General features: G+C 44.8%; 1 long non-coding RNA gene across 1 annotated transcript; it reads right to left on the bottom strand.

Moving 5' to 3' along the window:
• Positions 1–417: 417 nt before the first annotated feature.
• On the bottom strand, positions 418–4317 carry LOC127769893 (uncharacterized). The gene is made up of 3 exons (XR_008016856.1): positions 3444–4317; positions 3195–3357; positions 418–2769 (listed from the first exon to the last, which is right to left on the bottom strand). It is a non-coding gene; the product is annotated as an uncharacterized LOC127769893 (long non-coding RNA).
• Positions 4318–6363: the final 2046 nt, after the last annotated feature.

The following is a 6363-nucleotide window of genomic DNA, read 5'->3' as shown; positions in this document are numbered from 1 at the left end:
TTTCTCTTATAGGAATACGTTTAAAGAGGTGAGTTAAAATATATATGCGTGAGGTGAGTTAACATATGAGTATGCCGTGCTTCAAAAGGAAACTAATCCACGATTGTGTTTTATATAGTGAATAAAAGTACTTGAGAAAAAGAAAGGTAAAAATCTGTTATAGGTGGGCTTATACGTACGTATATGCCGTATGATTGTTTTTTATGTGCGTGCATACTCAGAGAGATATTAGTCTTTTAGGAGGGGTTAATTACTCGATAGATCTAATCTAATGGTTGATAATAACAGGTCCACCAATTTAAATGAAAATCGATGGTCGGATGTTTTGCTTTTTTCTTAAAATTTATATGATTTTCTGTATTTATTAGAGCGCCACGTGGCGGCGTAGGAGCGTTTGTAGAATACCACGTGGCGCTTTCGGAGTGTTTCTAGAAAGCTTAATAGACTTTTAGCATATAATAGATAGATAGATAGATAGATAGATTGTTTCGATACAAAACTCAATGGCTCTGAAAGTCTGCAAATGTTAGGATGCTTTAAATTTCAGGAAGTCCGAGTATTGCAAGAACTGGTATATTGGAGGCACTAAAGATATGTGCCCTCTAGCCCTTTAGCATAAAAATGCACCACAGAAAGAGATTAAAATTTTGTGTTTTACTGCACCAATATTCATGAAAATATAACCTTGTTGGAGGCACTTTCATCTTGGTGGTATTGTGGCCGAAAGTATGGACATATGAGCCCAATCAGAAACTAACTACATAGTTGATCACATAGTTTTCCGGTCTGAAACGATCTTTCAGAGCACTTGCATAACATTCCCTATAAGGATAAGCAAGATGGGATACATTCTGCCAACTATGAACTGGATTATAAGCTCTAAAGGTTCTGGCTTCCTTAGCCATCTTATCCGCCATTCGATTGATTTCTCTTGGGATCCACCTGACCTGCATCAAATTTTCTGGAGTAACCGCTTGAATTTGGCTCTAAAGAGGTTCTAAACTCCAATGACCTAGCTCTTGTCAAAGTCCTTTTTAGTCGTATCTGCAAGTGTTCCATTATCTGTGAGACAGATGCTTCCTGCAAAATTAAGAAATTTGGCCACCTCCATTGCTAGCTGCAAAACACCAACTCAGCCTGCAAAGAGGATTGTGCCACCAAGCTTGTGGCTTGAAACAAGAGAGCATTGTAAGTAGTCAGCATATGAAAGAAAATTGCTATTCTAGTTAAACCATCCTTCCAAGCGGCATCTATATATCACCTATTACCATGTGCCCAATCAGCTTACCATGTGCATTGCATTCCAAAAACAACAGGACTGCCTTGCCATGCACCTCCAGATTTCATCTGACATGGACAGCTCACTGGCTCACCATGGCCATCATACATCCACTCGAAGGTCACCATTATTGTTTTAAATCTTACATTGTTGTTAATGCTGATGACACACTCTCGAGGGAGAGGTAAACAAGGATCAGGAACACATTGTCCATCAAGCATCCGGTTGAAGATAATTGGAAGGCAGAGTAATCATAGAAGATCACTCCATAAAAAACGTAAGTAGGGTGATATAAAAGCATTGCCATATGTACCATTTTTCCACAACCCTCAAAATATTACCATGTATTTCCTCAATCACCACTATTGCATTTAGAGCAGTTAATATGAGGATTAAAACTGAACACATGAAAGCATAATAAAATATTGGTAAGATAAGCAAAGGAAATAGAAGAGAGGTAACTTTAACAGTAGAGCAAACTCATAAATACCAGGATAGATATATACTAAAGTCAATTCATTATTATCTTCTGCTGAAACAAACAAAAGCATAAAAGCTTACACACTACCATCCTCATTGTACTTTTTGCAATGACCCCATTCTTGAGTCCATCTCAAAGAAACACCATGGCATATCAAACCTTCATAGTAATTAAAATACAAAAAAAATGCAATGCTTACTAATATATACGCTAATCAGATCCAACTAATATATTTTGCCAACACGGAAATTTCATATATCGATCTTTTTAGGAACTGTAAAAGACAAATAAATTATTGTTTTCTGCTCAAGCATAAAAGAACTTACTTTCCTGGATTCAAGGGTCATGAGAGCAGTGCAAACAAGATATTACAATTCAATCTGTCAATTCACCTGGGAAAAAGAACTGAGCAGGTTCCTTGGGATTTATAAAAGAACAACATAAGTAAGAAATTATAAGCTTAAGTGCTTAACTCTATCATTATAAGGCAGATATTTCTTACTTTGCAACTATTTGTATTCTGTAGTCAAGTCACTGTAATATGAAAGCAGATGAACTAAATAACAGGACTCCTTGCAAAATGGGTCTAAAATCTGAGAAACCACCTGAGCCGCAATCCTCACACATAAGACATAATCTATCTAATCCTAACAAAAAGATAAGGAGATTGGAGAAGGATCCTAAATCCATGTGTATAACACTAATCAGTGGTACCGTACTGCCACCACCAGCCCCAATTGGTTGAACATGAGAGAAAATCATCATTAATAAAGTTCAGGAGAACGAAATAGAACGGAAATAGCAGTTTGCTGCTTAAGTGTAAGAAACATGCAATATATTGTCACCTATGCCTGGTGTAGAAGCAAACTTCTTCTGCTACCTGTTTTCACAGTTCTGCTGAACCCGTGCCGCCTTCTCTCATCGTTGAGCGTTGCGCACCGATCTTTGTTTTGCTTTCTTCTTAATTTGCATAAGCTTTGATTAGAAATGGCAGCAAGCAGTCCTTCCCCTGGTAACAATATCAATTGGCAGCAAGTAAGGCAAGATCATGGCATTATTAAAATGGAAAAATAACATATGACAATAGAGTTATCCGGCCAGCAACAAATGGTCAGCAGCATCTACAATCATGGCAGCAGCTAATATAAATTAAACCAAACAGATTGTCATCAGCAAATATAGAGTAAACTTTTAAGTGGTAGTACAGGCTCTGGATGATTGATTGCATTCAGATAACAAAAATAATTGAAAACATGCCCTGTAAGACATAATATATGATGATGAGAGAATTTAGCCATTTTGCACATAGTATCAGGCTCTCAGCAGCAGCCCAGTGTGAGTTTATCATATTAGTCATGATATGGTCAGACTTGTAAGAAGGGTTTCCCGCTATATGTGCATGAACATATTAACCTTGGGTGTACAGGATGTTACCTGTCATTGCAGAATTTTGTGGGCTCCCCCATTATCCACTGAAGTAATCAGAGGAGAAATAGAATAGGGCAAGTCTCGAGGAGCACAGTTTTGTTAGAGACCCGCAAATGGAAGACAATCTTCTGCAACAGTGTCGCTAGCTCAACATGGCGAACAAATGTCTCTAGTTCAACATGGCAAACAAATGAAAAGGAGGACTAATGGGAAATCAGGAAGGTAAATGCAAATTTGAGATGATTCAGGTCTCACCAGCAGAAGAAGAACATGGAGCGCCGCAGGGAGGACACCAGTGGGAAGAATGGAGGGGCGACGGAGCGGTGATGGTCGCGGACCAGCAAAGGCTTGTGGGGCTGCAGCTCCGGCGGAAGGGCTGATCACCTCAGTGCCAGCGGGGGAGGCTACGATTTTCGGCGAGAGAAGGCGTGCGGTGGCTAGGAGGATGCTAAAGGCGCTGCAAGGTGGCAACGATTGCAGACCACCTCGGCGCCGCGGAAGTTCCGCCTCCGCACAGGGAAGGCTGTGATTTCCGGCGAGAGAAGGCATGCGGTGGCTGGTAGGAGACCGGAGGCGCAGCTAAGCGACGACAGTCGCGGACTACCGAGTCCTTTTTGCAACAGCGGGCTCAGCAAGGAAGGAAAGCAGCGGCGACGGGCGTCGGTGAGGAGGATTTGGCGTGGCGGGGATGGGGAGGATGCGCGAGATGGGCGATGCGGTGATGCGGTGCAGCGGGGAGAGCGCGTCGATTTTGAGGATTTGGTGCGGTGGCGTGGAGGCACGACGGATTGAATGCTGCGGAGATTTGGGCGCGAGAGCAGGGGCGGATTGAGCGCGGTGGAGAGGCGCGAGAGATACCTTGTTATCCGTGATTTCATCCAACCCGTACTGCGGCGGCGGCGCCGAATGGGGACGACGTCGGCTCCAGCCGTGGCCGATGGGGAAGACCACGGCTCCGGCTATGGATGGGGATGACCTCGTCTCCGGCGGTGGCGTCTGGGCGACGGCGGAAGGGGACGACGTTGTCGCGGCGCCACGCGGGGAGGAGCGAGGAGGCGAGGAGGAGCAAGGGGACGACGGCGGTGTCTGGGTGGCGGCGTGGTGCCACGCGAGAGAGGAGGAGCGAGGAGAGCCGTAGTCCTCGGCTCCTCGTGCTCGTGGAGAGCCTGTATTCGTGTGGTGACATGGTGAAATCGTGCGGTGATGATGAAATCGTGCGCACGGATAAACGGTAGAGATTGATCCGGGTGATTTGGCACGTAGAATTGGAGGGGGACAACTCCTCCTTTTTATATTAGTATAGATATAGATAAACCAACTCCTACAATTAAAATTTATCTCAAAACAAATCAACTCCTACCTTCTTATCTACCACAAATTCACAAATTATTATTTCAATATCCCTCACGTACCCATCAACCAATCTAACTTTCACATTAATTAAGAGTGTTGTGCTATTTTGCTTCTATCTTTATAGCTTTCTTGTGATGCTAGGGTTTAAATCTTTTGGGGATAGAGGGAGTAGGTCATATCAATGCACTCGTCAGAGACTGGGGAGGCTTTCTCCCAAAGCTCTCTCAACCATAGTAAAAAAAACCGGACCGGTCCTTAACCCGGTGGAGTGCACGGTTCGTCGGTCCCTGGTTGAACCGATGTTTTATTGCTAAGTATATTTTGTGTTTATTTTCTGTCAAAACAGCCAACTTATCCATGTGGTTGGTAAGGTTTCCATCTATCCTATCAGCCAGGAATTGAATCCTGCCCCTTGCACCATTTTTTCTCACATAAATTAAAATCAAGTCAGGTCTTACATGGCCCATCAGAAAAGATGCTATCAAGTGAGCAGGTCGGTTCAAGGTCACCGGGTTCGGCGGTTCTTTGAGAAAACCGGCCGATTCAGCCCGTCCACAACAGGTCGATTGCATGAACGATCTTTGGCATAGTTATTGAGACCGGGCTGATGGTTCATTAGTTCGACCGGTCGGACCATTGGTTTAAGGCGGTTCACTAGTTTATTGGTTTAAGGCGGTTCAGTAGTTTAACTATATAACTGATTCTTCTCATACACAAACACAAGCTAGTTGGTGGGATTAACTGATTGTTCTCATACACAAACACAAGCATAGCTTTACACAAACACAATCTAGTTGGTGGGATTCTCATACACAAACACAAGCATAGCTTTACACAAACACAAGCTAGTTGGTGGGATTAACTGATTGTTCTCATACACAAACACAAGCATAGCTTGGTGGTTGGTGGGTTCGACTCCTATCCACCACATGGGTTTCGGTCTGGTTTTTCCTACTATGCTCTCAACTGTAGGTTCTAGTTTCGGTCTAGTTTTTTCTACTATGCTCTCAACTGCCCATCTCTACTAGAGAAAATCTACACAGCAGTATCCCGTCACAACGTTCCCCTCCACTTCTAGTTCTGGTTTCGGTCCGGTTTTTTCTACTATGCTCTCAACTGCCCATCTCTACTAGAGAAAATCTACACAACAGTATCCTATCACAACGTTCCCCTCCATAAACTCTCTCTCTCTCTCTCTCTCAGGAGAAGTCCAAGAGCGCGGAGATGAAGCCAGTTAGTCGGAAGGGGTCGTCGTCTCTGGCGGCCGAGGTGGACGACGATGGCGAGGTCGGGGCAGCGTCGAGGGTGATCTCGCGCGTCTCCTCGACGCGTCCTTCGCCTGCTGCGGTGTCGCTACTTCCACTAGCGCTCTTCGTCGCTGCCGGCGCCGAGGCCTCTCTCCACCTCCCTCGTACTTCTTGCCAAGGTCTCCGTCGCCCTCGTGAGCCACTGCCAACATCGTCCTTGCCCGGTGCTCCCGCCGCCTCCTTGCCGGTGAGCGCAGGTGGCTCCTCCTCCGCCGCCGCAAAAGAAGAAGAACCTGGCGGTCCCGGTACCTCTGTCACCGCAATGCCGGTGACAACCTGCTCTAGAACCTCTACCTCCTCTCTTTCGCCATCAACTTCAAGATGAAGTTGCTACAACGCATGTTCCTATAGATGGTCACCGCCGACTTCTGGTCGGACCTCACCATCTTCTGCATCCGTGCCACGACATTCTCTATCATGTATTAATCGCGATACCTCAGTATCAGGCCTGGTACCCAGGTACCAAAGTCTGTGATACCTAGATACCAGCCGGTACCAAGGTACTAAGTACTACC

Source organism: Oryza glaberrima, chromosome 4 (assembly GCF_000147395.1).
Source record: "Oryza glaberrima chromosome 4, OglaRS2, whole genome shotgun sequence".
In the NCBI taxonomy this organism is placed as follows: domain Eukaryota; kingdom Viridiplantae; phylum Streptophyta; class Magnoliopsida; order Poales; family Poaceae; genus Oryza; species Oryza glaberrima.
This window is presented reverse-complemented; position numbering and strand designations above follow the sequence as displayed.